This window comes from Schistocerca gregaria, unplaced genomic scaffold (assembly GCF_023897955.1).
Source record: "Schistocerca gregaria isolate iqSchGreg1 unplaced genomic scaffold, iqSchGreg1.2 ptg000483l, whole genome shotgun sequence".
NCBI lineage: Eukaryota > Metazoa > Arthropoda > Insecta > Orthoptera > Acrididae > Schistocerca > Schistocerca gregaria.
In genome coordinates, this window is record NW_026061892.1 from 1,009,399 (window position 1) to 1,025,000 (window position 15,602).

Consider the following 15,602-nt stretch of genomic DNA (forward strand, 5'->3'; position numbering starts at 1 on the left):
ATTCCGAGCAGTGAACTATGTTAGGTTAAGGGACAACGTGGGTTAGGTTAAGGGACAACGTGGGTTAGGTTAAGGGACAACGTGGGTCAGGTTAAGGGACAACGTGGGTCAGGTTAAGGGACAACGTGGGTCAGGTTAAGGGACAACGTGGGTTAGGTTAAGGGACAACGTGGGTCAGGTTAAGGGACAACGTGGGTCAGGTTAAGGGACAACGTGGGTCAGGTTAAGGGACAACGTGAGTCAGGTTAAGGGACAACGTGGGTCAGGTTAAGGGACAAATTGAGTTAGGTTAAGGGACAAATTGAGTTAGGTTAAGGGACAAATTGAGTTAGGTTAAGGGACAAATTGAGTTAGGTTAAGGGACAAATTGAGTTAGGTTAAGGGACAAATTGAGTTAGGTTAAGCGATAATCTGGTACAACCACAGTTAGGTTAAGCGATAATCTGGTACAACCACAGTTAGGTTAAGCGATAATCTGGTACAACCACAGTTAGGTTAAGCGATAATCTGGTACAACCACAGTTAGGTTAAGCGATAATCTGGTACAACCACAGTTATGTTAAGCGATAATCTGGTACAACCACAGTTAGGTTAAGCGATAATCTGGTACATCCACAGTTAGGTTAAGCGATAATCTGGTACAACCACAGTTAGGTTAAGCGATAATCTGGTACATCCACAGTTAGGTTAAGCGATAATCTGGTACATCCACAGTTAGGTTAAGCGATAATCTGGTACATCCACAGTTAGGTTAAGCGATAATCTGGTACAACCACAGTTAGGTTAAGCGATAATCTGGTACATCCACAGTTAGGTTAAGCGATAATCTGGTACATCCACAGTTAGGTTAAGCGATAATCTGGTACATCCACAGTTAGGTTAAGCGATAATCTGGTACATCCACAGTTAGGTTAAGCGATAATCTGGTACATCCACAGTTAGGTTAAGCGATAATCTGGTACAACCACAGTTAGGTTAGGCGATAATCTGGTACAACCACAGTTAGGTTAGGCGATAATCTGGTACATCCACAGTTAGGTTAGGCGATAATCTGGTACATCCACAGTTACGTTAAGCGATAATCTGGTACATCCACAGTTAGGTTAAGCGATAAAGTTGGTTAAATTCGGTATTGTGTGGGAAGGGGGCAGAGAGAGGGGGGGGTGGATAGTGGTGGCAGTACGCGGATGCCTGAGTCACCGTCAGATATGTCACGTCGGTTCGATGCTTGTAGCAAGAGGCTGGCGGGTCTGTGTCTCTCACTTCTGCAATTTTTCATGTGGTATAACACGAGGGCGGGGGGTGATATTTGGTGCCCCTCTGTGTAGGATGTGTGTTGGTGGTGTTGGTTTATCTGAGCAATGGTAGTTGTCGGAGGAGTGGGGTATTGTGCTTTTATAGGTGGACCTACTGCTCTGGTTATCATAGTGTCGACGGTGCAATGTGGCAGAGAGGATGCACTCGACATTGTCGCATTCCAGATGTTTACGTATTGTGTGTCTCCGTTGCAGGCCGAGAGTAGTGCATGTTCGAGTGTCTGGCTGACGTGCGATTCACGTTGTGTGCCCAGTCTTACAGCACGTATAGGGACATTCGCATATATCATCTATTGTGGCCTTGCATCATTTACTAAGCAGTGCCGTGAGACGACCGAACTATTAGGAAAGTACTGATGTACCGCATAATGTTTACCTTCCACCACACGGCGAGTATCGACTCTGCCCAGCGTTGCCACCGCAGGCAGCGGTCACCGTCACCACTGTGCGGCGGAACAGAACATCTATATCCTCAGAGGAGCACTCTTTGCCGCCGGGCGTCAGGTCTCGCGGCCTGCCGGCCAGCGCCCATGACGAACTTACTGCATGTATAGGGACAGTAACGTAAATGGTCACTGGTTTGGGTTTCCCCTCCCCAGAAGGTGGGTGTCATTGGGGATACCCGAGCTCTCGCTCATCCTCCCCTCTGCTCCACCACATGATCCACTATGGAGCTAGAACACCGCCTTCGGAAACCGACTTGGAAAAATTACCCCCAGTGTGGTGGAACGGACTCTCTATGTGGAGAAGCGCCTTTGGCCACCCTCAATACTGGGTGCCCACGGGGAACCACGTGGAGGCGGCGCCGCCACTGCTGGTGGCGACCCTTTCACCAGCAGTATAGCATCCGTTTTGGCATGATGTTTTTAGTTTCTGGAGGTTTAGGGGGACCTCCTATGATCCTCCATGTTGGCTAGGCCCTCATGCCATTGATCACCGGTTGCCTAGTATCATATGCCAACTAGTTTCTGAGCGTTTGTTTTTACCTCACTACAACATACCCCTACCGCCACTGGTGTCCCAGAGTCCATGTAGAGGCATCCTCAGGGCTCTGAGAGATTGCTCATCACCCCTCCACACTCAGCCATGGTCCCTCCAAAGTGCGCGGGTTATTGGGGCTGTAGAGTGCACGTGGTAACATACGCTTCATCATCCGTTCCTATTTTTTGTACATGTCCGTGGGGACAAAAGGCACTAATGCCGCCCAATTTAGTGCCTCCTTTCCCCATGGACGTTAATCATGGTGGTCGCTACCATTATAATGATTGGAAGGACCTTGATGTACTTACTGCTCCAGATCATGAACTATTCTCGCCACTTTTCTCCATTCAAAAACCTCCTCAGCAAAGGTCTTTAAGGCTGAGTAGCTCTCCTGTGTCTGCAGCAGTGATTCCTTCCTCAAGAGAGATTCGTGACCCACTGCTGCAGTTAGCTTCTCTCTGGGTTCTGTATATATTGTGCAGGCATACAATATGTGGTTAGCATCATCCTCAGCACCACATACACAGTTCCCAATGTTCTCTATGCCTAGTTCTTGTAGTCTCTTCTTTAGGCCGTGATTTGTGAGCAGACATGTTACGGAGAAGGGTGGAGTTGTGTCTCGACGCCACTCTGTCTGCCACAAGGAAACTTCTGGTATCCAGTTATAAGTTTCTCTGCCATTGTCTGAGTGACACCACCTGGCCTGCCACTCGTCCTGTAACAAAGAACTAATTTCCTCTAACATTTTACATCTATAGTTTCGACCTGCAGGAACTCTAGGAACCTCAAGACCTGCGACTGGTCCAGCAATTCCATGTCTAGCATGGTACAGCATGGCTGCTTTCACCACTTCCAGGTCTAGAGGCATGCATCCTGTGAGAGTCTGTAGTGCTTCTGTCGACACCGTTCGACAGGCCCTCGTCATCTGCAACAAAAATGGCCTTTGTATCGTCATTAGTATTCTCCTAGTGTACCTGTGTTTTGTACGGTCTCCCCATGCTGCTGCACCATACTTGCAGACAGATAAACAAAGTGCCTCGTATATTAGTCTCAGGGTTTTCTTTTGCAGCCCCCACTCCGACCTACTTACTCTTGTGAGAGCGCCAGAAACGGCAGATAGCTTCTTTTGGATATTTTTTACATGGGGTGTGAACAGGAGCCTTTCATCAAGTGTTATGCCGAGGTAGGTATGTTCCTGGACAAACCTAACTCTTTCCCCATCAAGTTCAAGTCTGGGTGGTCTTTCTCTATCAAATTTACCTTTGATGGTTATGGCTACCGTTTTCTGTTTGGAGATCCCTAGTTTATTTTGTGTGGTCCATTCGCTTATGGCTTGTAGTGCTCTCCTACCTCTCTCTTCGAGCTGCGACCTACTCGTCCCTTTTATGATGATGGCTAGATCATCTGCGTAGGCCACTTTATCCCACTGCTCACCATCTGTCGGTTGTACCACTTCGTCAAATACCAGGTTCCAGAGAAAGGGCCCACAGATAGAACCTTGTGGGCAGCCCTTTGAGATGTTTTTCGTAACTGACCCAGAGTTGCTGTGGACAGTGGCCTTCCTGTTCTTAAAGTAGTTTTCTACTAGGTGGTACATGTTTTGTGGACAACTCATCGCTCTGAGTCGCCTCATTACACTTGGCCACCACAGAGTGTCGAAGGCGCCTGCTATGTCCACAAAAATGACAACAACATATTTTTCGTCACAGTTTACGCTGGAGACAACCCGCCTGATTGCCATTTCTGTGGATGCACCCTTTCTGAAACCAAATTGGTTTGTTGCCTTCAGTCCTGACTCTTCATATCTTTTGTCCAGTCTGGTCACTATTAGTCTTTCCAATACTTTGCCGAGGATAGGGAGCAGGCAGATAGGTCGATATGATTTCACCTCATCCCTTGGCTTTGTGATAGACTTAAGTAGTATGCAGACGTTTCCGGTTTTCCAATTGTTGGGGAAGGTGGACTCTCTAAGGCAGCTGTTGTAGGTGTCAATGAGGAGTGCAGGACTGTGTTTTTACACACGCTTTATCATGGCATCATCTATGCCATCTGGTCCTGTGGCTTTGTGTGGTCTGCATGCCTTCACTGCAGCCTCTATCTCTTGTACTGAGAAGTCTGGCTCCGTTTCTTCGTTGTGGTACGCTATATTTTGCTCCTTCACAGCTGATTGCTGTGTTGTGTCCTCCTCTGGGTCATCATCCGGTAGTAAGTTATTCAGCAGTTCTTTCACTGTTTCCTGCCAGGTCATGGTAGGGCCTCGTCCGGCAACTTTTACATTGCTGAGGACAGTTTCGGTGCCATATTTAGGGCGGAGGATTCTATCAGTCAGCTTCCAGGGGTCATTGCCATTGCAGTCTTTTACCCATTTTTTCCAAGTATCTGTCTTTGCTCTCACAATTTCCTTATTATATTTATTTTTGGTGCTTCTGTATGTTGCCTTTGCTGCCAGGATTTCTGTCTCATGATTTGCACGGCGTGCATTCTGAAGCCGGTGTCGAGCTGCAATTGTGTCCTGCCGCATTTTTGTCAGAGTTTCATTCCACCAGGGTACAGCATCTTTCAGCCGTGTTCTTCTTCTCATGGCCTTCCTGCAGCACTCTTGTATTGCTGTCTGTAGGAAGTCTACTTTATCATTTGCAGTTGTTCCTGCTGCATTTGGCCAATTTTCCATTCTGGTGGTCAGCTGGCGGTCAAAAACTTGCCATTTTGCAAAGGTGGTGTTGTATCTCAGTAGCTCTTCTGTGACCCTCTCCCTTTGTTGTTTTGAGATCTCAAACGTGATGGCCCTGTGGTCACTTGAGGTCCATTCCTCTTGCATCGTCCATCTAGAGACCATCCTTGATATGTTTGCTGAGCAAAGTGTTACGTCGATGTTATTTTCCCCAGCTGGCCCGCTGAAAGTTGTTAGTGGTGAATCTCGATTTAATACAGTTAAGCCATGTTGGAAGATGAGATCCTCTAGTTTTCTTCCTGCTTCATCTGTGTCCAGGCTGTGCCATAGTGGTGACATGGCATTCGCATCCATTGCTATTATGACAGCTTTTCCTTGGATTTCGTGGATGATGGTATCCAGTCGATGTAGATATTCATCAATTGGCGTGTGGAACTGGCAGTATAGGCTTACTAAGTATATTTCTCCGAAGTCGCCTGTTACTGCAGCTACAGCAGTATGAGCATCACAAAGGGAGGTTATCTGCAGAACAGTCAAGTTCGTATTTCTTATTCCTATGGCTGCTTTCGGTATCCCATGGTTGCTGCTGTACACTAGGCGGAAATCTGGAGGATATCCTTTAATGTTATTTCCTGTAACATAGGGCTCTTGGATAAGAACAATATCAAGGTTTTCCTCTTCCATCTTAAGTGATGCTTGACTAGGTACTACTTTGGATCTCTGCCCATTTATTTGGAGAAACTTGAGGGTGCTGGACTTTGTGTTCACCTTATCTACCTGTCGACCTAGGGACTGTGGCGTAGAAGTGTTACTGGCCATATTCAGTTCTTTGTTCTTCTTTCGCCATGAATCTGACATATTCGGGGCAGTTTTTGTCCATTACTGAGTGGTCATGCGGCTTCTTCCAGTGCTTACAGTTTGCACATTGTGGTGCCTTGTTCCTGCTACAGCATTCCTTAATGCTATGTCCTGGTGCTGCACAGTGCCCACAGATTGTTTCAACACTTCTGCAAGTTTGTGTTGTATGCCCAAAACCATGGCATTTGTAGCACCTGGTCGCCTTGCTGAACTTCTGCAGCCTGTGACAGGTACAGTTTATGTATGCTCTACCTTGCGCCATCAGATGATGCCAATATTTTGCTTCCATTTCCAGAACGATGTTTACAGTATCTGTGTTCCTTGGACCTGTTTTAAATAGTGCTCTTATTCCTGTCTCAGCTGCATTCTTTGTGCCACCTATTGAAGAAAGATTCCTCGTGTACAGCTCCATTATCAGTTCTTCTTCGCTGATTTGCCTTGGGACATCAAACAGGATCACCCTTGGGTTTTTCTTCCTGGGGTCAGTTACTGTGATCCCTGAATCGCCTATTTCCCTACATTTCTTTATTTTCTCTGCTTCAAAGTCATTTGGTACCTCTAAGATGACGCCACTATCCTTCAGAGTCCTACATTTCGTAATCTTGACGTCCTTCAGTGTTCCTTTTACAATGTCTTGAAGCTCTTTCTCTGGCTGTTTTCCATCTGCTGGTCTAAAAACAAGGACTTTTGGGGTCTGGTTTGGCGTAGGTCTTATATCAGTTTTGGCTTTGCTTGCACTGACTGCAGTGGCATAGCTCACAGGTGGTTGTTCTGTTGCTGGGGGAGATTCCTTCAGGCATTTCAGCTCTGTTTTCAGCTGCGCTATTTCCATCTCGTATTTCCTTAGGATCTGTTCATAGGCAGCCATTTTCCCTAGCAAGAATTTCTTCTGAACATTGTTTATCCTGTTGTTTTCATTGAACATGTATGCTTCTAGCTCTTCCCTCATTTCTACCATTGTTTGCAGATCACCTGTCTTTGACTTCTCGACAATTTCGGTTGTCATGGCTGTAACCTGTGTGCTTTTCCGAACACTATTTTCTGGATCTGCGTCCTTATTTTGCCCCATCATGGGGCTGGCCGCCTTTCTGACGCCAAGGTAGGTCGGTGCGTTAGCAGCGGCTTCCGTGCGCTGCGCGACGAGCAGCTGCCGCGCTGGGGACGAGCCTTGGCGCGCGGCCTTGGAGCAGGCATGCACTGGCCCGCTGGGGACGAGCCTTCGCGCCCTGATCCCCTGTGGCACGCGACCGCTTTCGCTGTTGCAGACAGCCTTCGAGTATTTCTATCGCTACCTGCCTTCTGCTGTGAGCCACGGCTCCGGAATTGGCGGATATTTTTAGCCCCGCGTTTTGATATTGGTTTGAGCTGGGCAGCGGAAGGCGTCGCTTCTAGTATGGAGGTTGCGGGAGTTTATACCGAACGGCGCGTGGGCGCACGTACGACGTTACAATAATAGTTTTATTTCTTAGACTAATTATCCTACAGCTGAGCTACAACCATGTTTCGAAAGCGCATGATTTGAACAACAAAACCCTATTGCTACAGAAATTTTTCAACTAAGGTTGGGACCGCAGACGCGCACTTTGTAGTCGTGTGAGAGTCTCCAAAGAGGTGCGCGTGGCTCACGCACTATGCAACCTTAACCGCTCTATCACTTAGGTTATGGACACCACATCTAAGCTAAGAGCATATTTGTGAGGCGGATGACCCACACTACAGGAACCTACACACTATAGAGATCGCGTAACTAGGGTGAGGGCGGTAGACCGACGGCTTTGTCACCACGCTGGAGTTTCTACAGAAACGCACAATTCTGTAGAAACGCACGTTGGCACACGCCCGACTTACATTGAACGCATATTCGAAAAGAGCATAAAACACACTACAAGGAACTATTTACTACAGAATTTACCTGACTAATGTGGGGGCTGCAGGGCACCGGATTTGTTACAGCGTACGAGATTTTAGGAACGGCGCGTCAGCGCACGCACAACTTTACGTTGACCGTTATGTTTCTTAAATTATACATCTCACGACAAAACTAAAAGCATATTCAGTGGGAGAATAGAGTACACTATGGAACCTACACACTAAATGATTTTCGCTACGTAAGGTTAGGGCTGCAAGCCGACGGTTTTGTCAACGCGCAAGATTTCCTACAGAGCGAGGCGTCGGCACATACTCGACTTTACATTGACCATTATATTTCTCAAACTATTCATCACACAACAAAATTGGAAGCATATTCGGGATGAATATAGAGTACACTACAGGAAACTATTCTGTACGGAATTTTCCTAACTAGTATGGGGGCTACAAAACGCCGGTTTTATCACAGAGCGGGGCGTCGGCACATACGCGACTTTATATTGACCGATATATTTCTAAAAATATTCATCAAACAAGAAAATTGGAAGCATATTCGGAAAGAGCATAGAGTACACTACAAGAAACTATTCTGTACGGGATTTTCCTAACTAGTATGGGGGCTGCGGAACGCCTGTTCTGTCGCAGCGTGAGAGTTCCTAGGGAACAGCGCGTAGGCGCGCACACTATCTTACTTCCACAGTTTTATTTCTTAGATTATCCGTCAAACAGCGAAACTACAAGTATATTCAGAAAATGGAGATAAGAAACTAAAGGACCTTATACATTAAAGACGTTTGCTAGATACAATGAGGGTTACAGACCGACGAAATTCTTCACCACGCTGGAAATTCTGCAGAGCCGGGCGTCGGCACTTGCACGACTTTACAATGACAGTTTATTTTTTTAAACTATCCATCACACCGGAACATTGAAAGCACTTTCGGAAAGAGCATAGAGTACACAACAAGATACTATTCCAAACAGAGTTTCTAACTTATCTGGGAGCTGCAGAGTGCCGGTTTTGTTGCCGCCTGGGAGTTTTAGGGAACGTCGCATCGGCGCATGCACGACTTTCCATTGGCAGTTTTATTTCCTGAATTATTCATCACACAACAAATAGAACCATATTCAAAAATATAATATAATATACTAAAGGAACCTATACACTACTGACAATTTTCAACTGAGGTGAGGACTGCATGGCGCCCGATTTGCCACCGCGCGGCAGTTTCTATAGAACGGCACGGCAGCAGACGCACCACTTCACGTCAGCGGTTTTATTTATGAAATAATGCATTACAAAATAGAGCAGAGAGCATACTAGGGAAGGCGAAGGACCACACTACGAGAAGCTATGCTCTACAGGATACTCCGAACAGAGTGAGGGCTGCAAATCTTCTGTTTCCACCGCGCAAGTGATTCTACCGAAAACTTGCGAGTGCGAACGCACGACGTTGCATTTAGCAATTATATTTATTCAAATGTGGGCACACAACCAAACTACAGACATGTTCTGAGAGGACAAGGTCTGCGCTTTCAATTTATAGCTTGAAATTTGATTGTACCGAAGTAAGTTTGTCAGTGGAGTGAATCCTAGACCCACTGAGCAGGATACGCACTGACAGGCACAAGTTTAACAGAAAATTAGCAATGCCGCTTACTTACTGTGACGGTCTCTTCCACAGTTTCTCAGCAACAACTCCAGCGTCCAGTAGTGTAGTTCGATTGACGTTGAGCACTTGTTTAATACATCAGTAGGCAATCCCTTTATCTATGCCACGGAAGTACATACCATGATGGGAATATTTTTTTTTTACTCCGTTTCTATTTGAGCAAATAGAATCAAACTTCAATGTACCACTTTTGGCAGCGAATTGCAACGCCGACTAACTTTTTTTAGCGCAACGGAGGTATTTTACATACTTAAAGCATTGTGTGAACACCTACACGATTTGCGCGTTACAGCTGGAAATACGCTATTCACAAAAACTGCCGTCGCATAAAAACGACTGGCCGTATTACAATAAAATTTACACAGAAGGCGTAAAGTGTATAGGCGCTGCTGTGAGAAAAATTTCTCCTCGATCGCTGTAGAATTGACTAGTTAAACGAAGAGTATGTGGTACCGCAGTCGCGTGGTCAGCGCTACAGGCGTAGCGGCAAGCACAGGCAGGGACTGTTTCCCGACGCGGCAAAAGCCGTTTTCACTAAACTTGCTGTAACTATTTAACTACTACGCGTATGACATTCAAATTCACACACCTTAACTACGAACACTCACAGATGCACTATGCCAAATCGCAATACGATCGCAGCACTCTTTCCCGGGAAAGCCGACGAAGACGCGGGAGCCGACAACGCGCGCGTGCGTCCACTGCGAGGGACAGCGGGAATCTCGTTAATCCATTCATGCGCGTCACTAATTAGATGACGAGGCATTTGGCTATGATAAGCTATGATAAGCCGTCTTTATTCCGAGGAATAATACAACATGTAAATACAATACATTATATATACACAAAGATGACATATTGTACGCCATGTCCACCACCGAGGTGGGGACTTACAGGGCGAATAAAATAATATAATAAATAAATATAAAGTATTGTGGAAAACGGAAGAAAACAAAGATAGACAAAGAGAAAGACAAAGAGCACAGAATAAAGACGGGTATTCCTCCTGTGGATAGGCCCCAGGAGTCAAGGCGAAGAAAATATCCAGCAGTCTATCCGACGCCGGCACGTGGCATCGGCCTTGCGGACGTCATTCGTTCGTAAATACGGTAACTCGTGTAGCAGCTCTGCAGTACTCTTGTGCTGAGCACCGCCAGTTCTCGGGGTCGAAATCCTAATGTGAAAAGATCCTTCGCCGACGCTGGAGACCATACGCCCCTCCAGTTCAATGTTGCGGTGGACACAGTCACCTCCTCGACGTCACGGTGCAGATTGGAGATGGCACGCCGGATGGATGGCGTGTCGTAGTAGGCCGCCTTCTGAGAGTGACACCAGTCGAGCCAGAGATGGTCTCCGACTACCTGGGCGTCGATCACGCGGGCGGTGCCGTCTTTGACCGCCACCACGTCAGGCTTGCGTATCCCCTCAGGTGTACGGAGGTGGGGCTCCACAGAGACATTGAAGCCCCTCTGCGCGAGTCCACGAGCGACATAGCGCACAATTGCGTCATGACGCTTTACTCGGGACCCGTGCGTTCTGTAGCAAGCCTGTAATACGTGGTTGGCGGTCTCCACGGCCTGGCAGCCCGCGCGGCATCTGGTGTCCGCTTCCCGCCCCCGGCTACGCCGTGCCCTCGTCGGGACGGCGTTGATGCGGGCGCGGAGAGCGTCGATGTAGTTACGCCCAGATAGAAGACGACTGGTGTCGGCGACCCACTGGTGTTGCCCTTTGACGGCGGCGGAAGATGACAGCGCTGCGCCGTCGATGGCAACGTGTAGGCGTGCTGCCCACATTTCTCCAACCTGCGTTGACGATTTGAGGAGGTGGCCCTCCCACATAAGATGCCGCTCCAGTACCTCGATCTCACGCTGCACCTCATCCAGGCCTGCACCGTCGAAGGCTGGCCTGACCTTCTTCAACGCCAGGAGACGGGACCGACGAAGGTTTGGCCCCATCCAACGGCACGATGGAATGCCGAGGCCCCCCTGGGCAACAGGAGCGTGGAAGTAGCCCAGGGGAGTGTCCGCCGGGAGGCGGAACCATCTCCTGACGGCGGCTCGGACGGTGATGTCTGCAGATTTTAGCGCACCCAGGCGGGTGCGGCTAAGTGCCAGCCCATGGTACAGGCCAGGAAGGAGCACATTCGTGAGAGCATAGAGGCGCTGTTGCGGCTTGAGCGGAGCTCGCGTGATGACATCCAGCTGCTCCCCCAGATGACGTCGGGGGTTGAAGATGCAGCGACCGGCGGTGGAGAATTGCAGTCCCAGGTACCGGAAGGTCTCACCCACGCGCAGGGCAGGCATGGTGGTGTTGCCTGCCCTGAAGGTGACGTCCCCATCCACCTTCACCTTCTTCTCGCGTCCTGACGCGACCAAGGCGAGAGTGAAACACTTCCGGGCGTTGACCTGCAGCCCCAGATGTGCGAGGGCTGCGATGGCTGCGTCGATGAGGGACTGCAAGCCCCTCGCGGTCGATGCGAAGAGCAGGATGTCATCAGCAAAGGCCGCAGCATTGATTCTGCGACCAAGTATGCGAGCTCCGATGTGGGAGGGCAGTTGTCCTAAAACATGGTCCACCGCAAAATTGAAAAGGAGGGGGGAGAGGGGATCGCCCTGACGGACGCCCCGTGACGGCTGCACAGACACGCCCACGCCGGCGCCGCCCGCTATCACCGTCGCGCTGCTCTCGTAGCACCGGTCGACGTATTCAATAAAGCTCTCCGGTAGGCCATGAGCCCTCAGCACAGGGCGAAGGGCTGCATGATCCACCGAATCGAAGGCTTTAGAAACGTCGACCGACGCCACAAAGACAGAGCGGCAGGAGCGGACTGCGTCGGTGAGAGCAGTGTCTAGGATGAAGGTATTCTCCAACATCCCGTCCCGAGGGACGAATGCCCGCTGACGTACGTCCACAGCACATGCATGCATCAGGCGTGACGCAAGAACCTTATGGAAGGTCCGCGCCAGCACCGAGCAGACCGTGATGGGGCGAAAGTCAGCAGGGGATGTTGGTGCAGCCGTTTTGGGGAGGAGGGACGTGCGTGCGCGAAGCAGACGCTCTGGAAGGGCACGGGCCAGAATGAAGAGGTTCATCAACTTCACGAGGACTTCGTGCGGTAGGCGCCGCAGCTCGACGGGAGTAAGGCCGTCCGGGCCGGCTACTGAACCTCTGGGCGGCAAGGCAGCGGCGACCTCCTCATATGTGACCGGCCCCCACAGGCGCTCAGGAGCAACAGGCTCCGAGTGCGGCAGGAGGCGGTCACGGATGAAGCCCGCGGTGGAGATGGGCTTCTTCGTGAAGAGGTCCGCCCAGAAGTCCAGCAGACCGGGGATGTCAGGCGGCGGCTGCAGCAGGGTGCCATCCAGAAGGCCACGCACGCAGCGCGCGCGCGACCGCCGGAAGGCACCCTGCGTCTTGGCGTACTCCCATCGGCGCCGTTTGCGCCTTTGCTGCGGCGGAGCAGCAGGAGGCCGCTTAGGTGGTTGGCGCGGCCTCTGTGTCCTCGTGGCTGACCTCTCTTCTCTGGACCCGACCGACGCAAGGGCGTCCGGAAGCATGCCCAGGATGACTTCGGGCAGCGCTCTCGGTCCCAGACCAATAATTCGGTCTAGTGCCGAGAAGCGCTGAGCGGAAGCGGGTAGCCCCGCTAGATGCTCCCAGACGGCGGCGTCAGTCGGCCCCTCCAGCGGCGGCCCGGTGGTGTCGGCCGCGAAGTCCGTAGCTGCGTCATCGGGTGGCGCAGCAAAATCGCCCGCGTCTGGCGGCGGCCTCACCGCTCCCCGGCGGGACGCCGGCTCTTCCCCCCGACCGACTTCAAGCGGCGGCGATGGACCCCGAGACCGTTCTTGGTTGTGAAGCTGCGGTGGCACTCACTGCAGGCATAAGAAGCTACACAAGTTACCGTATTTGCGTCACGGCCGGTTGGCCGGATAGATGCTGGGGAAGCTGGGGTGGCGCCTTCAGCGGAAGGACCACCACTTATATTATTATATAGACTGCCCCCAACTAAAAGGGATAATGCGAGGGGGGGCTGGTAACCCCCCCAGGCCCCTGGTACGATCTTCTGCTCTGCGAAATCAGCGGGCCCACGTGAAGGGGAGAAGACCGCAGAAGTGGAGAGGCTAACTTATGAGAGTCATAGTTACTCCCGCCGTTTACCCGCGCTTGCTTGAATTTCTTCACGTTGACATTCAGAGCACTGGGCAGAAATCACATTGCGTCAACACCCGCTAGGGCCATCGCAATGCTTTGTTTTAATTAGACAGTCGGATTCCCCCAGTCCGTGCCAGTTCTGAGTTGATCGTTGAATGGCGGCCGAAGAGGATCCGCGCACCCGCGCGCCCCCGGAGGAGCACGCTAAGGCGGACGCGGCCTCGCAGCAAGGAAGATCCGTGGGAGGCCAAGGCACGGGACCGAGCTCGGATCCTGCACGCAGGTTGAAGCACTGGGGCGCGAACGCCGCGCAGGCGCGCGCATCCTGCACTGCCGGCCAGCACGAGGCCAACCAACGGCGAGAGCAGACCACGCCCGCGCTAAACGCCCGCACTTACCGGCACCCCTACGGCACTCACCTCGCCCAGGCCCGGCACGTTAGCGCTCACCCACTTCCCGACCAAGCCCGACACGCCCCGATCCTCAGAGCCAATCCTTATCCCGAAGTTACGGATCCAATTTGCCGACTTCCCTTACCTACATTATTCTATCGACTAGAGGCTCTTCACCTTGGAGACCTGCTGCGGATATGGGTACGAACCGGCGCGACACCTCCACGTGGCCCTCTCCCGGATTTTCAAGGTCCGCAACTGCGGTGCTCTTCGCGTTCCAAACCCTATCTCCCTGCTAGAGGATTCCAGGGAACTCGAACGCTCATGCAGAAAAGAAAACTCTTCCCCGATCTCCCGACGGCGTCTCCGGGTCCTTTTGGGTTACCCCGACGAGCATCTCTAAAAGAGGGGCCCGACTCATATCGGTTCCGCTGCCGGGTTCCGGAATAGGAACCGGATTCCCTCTTGCCCAACGGGGGCCAGCACAAAGTGCATCATGCTATGACGGCCCCCATCAACATCGGATTTCTCCTAGGGCTTAGGATCGACTGACTCGTGTGCAACGGCTGTTCACACGAAACCCTTCTCTGCGTCAGCCCTCCAGGGCCTCGCTGGAGTATTTGCTACTACCACCAAGATCTGCACCGACGGCGGCTCCAGGCAGGCTCACGCCCAGACCCTTCTGCGCCCACCGCCGCGACCCTCCTACTCGTCAGGGCTTCGCGGCCGGCCGCGAGGACCGGCCATGACTGCCAGACTGACGGCCGAGTATAGGCACGACGCTTCAGCGCCATCCATTTTCAGGGCTAGTTGCTTCGGCAGGTGAGTTGTTACACACTCCTTAGCGGATTCCGACTTCCATGGCCACCGTCCTGCTGTCTTAAGCAACCAACGCCTTTCATGGTTTCCCATGAGCGTCGATTCGGGCGCCTTAACTCGGCGTTTGGTTCATCCCACAGCGCCAGTTCTGCTTACCAAAAGTGGCCCACTTGGCACTCCGATCCGAGTCGTTTGCTCGCGGCTTCAGCATATCAAGCAAGCCGGAGATCTCACCCATTTAAAGTTTGAGAATAGGTTGAGGTCGTTTCGGCCCCAAGGCCTCTAATCATTCGCTTTACCGGATGAGACTCGTACGAGCACCAGCTATCCTGAGGGAAACTTCGGAGGGAACCAGCTACTAGATGGTTCGATTAGTCTTTCGCCCCTATACCCAGCTCCGACGATCGATTTGCACGTCAGAATCGCTACGGACCTCCATCAGGGTTTCCCCTGACTTCGTCCTGGCCAGGCATAGTTCACCATCTTTCGGGTCCCAACGTGTACGCTCTAGGTGCGCCTCACCTCGCAATGAGGACGAGACGCCCCGGGAGTGCGGAGGCCGCCGCCCCGTGAAGGGCGGGGAAGCCCCATCCTCCCTCAGCCCGCGCAAGGCGAGACCTTCACTTTCATTACGCCTTTAGGTTTCGTACAGCCCAATGATTCGCGCACATGTTAGACTCCTTGGTCCGTGTTTCAAGACGGGTCGTGAAATTGTCCAAAGCTGAAGCGCCGCTGACGGGAGCGATTATTCCGCCCGAGAGCATCCCGAGCCAACAGCGGCGCGGGTCCGGGGCCGGGCCAGGTAGGTCCGTCATCCGGGAAGAACCGCGCGCGCTTGCCGAGAGCCCGAGCGCCCAAAGGGGCGAATCGA

At 51.4% G+C, this 15,602-nt stretch overlaps 1 long non-coding RNA gene across 1 annotated transcript; it reads left to right on the plus strand.

Moving 5' to 3' along the window:
- The first annotated feature begins 696 nt into the window (after positions 1–696).
- LOC126313417 (uncharacterized) lies at positions 697–1,116 on the plus strand. Its single transcript, XR_007555123.1, has 3 exons — positions 697–750; positions 783–1,038; positions 1,103–1,116. It is a non-coding gene; the product is annotated as an uncharacterized LOC126313417 (long non-coding RNA).
- The last annotated feature ends 14,486 nt before the right edge of the window (positions 1,117–15,602 follow it).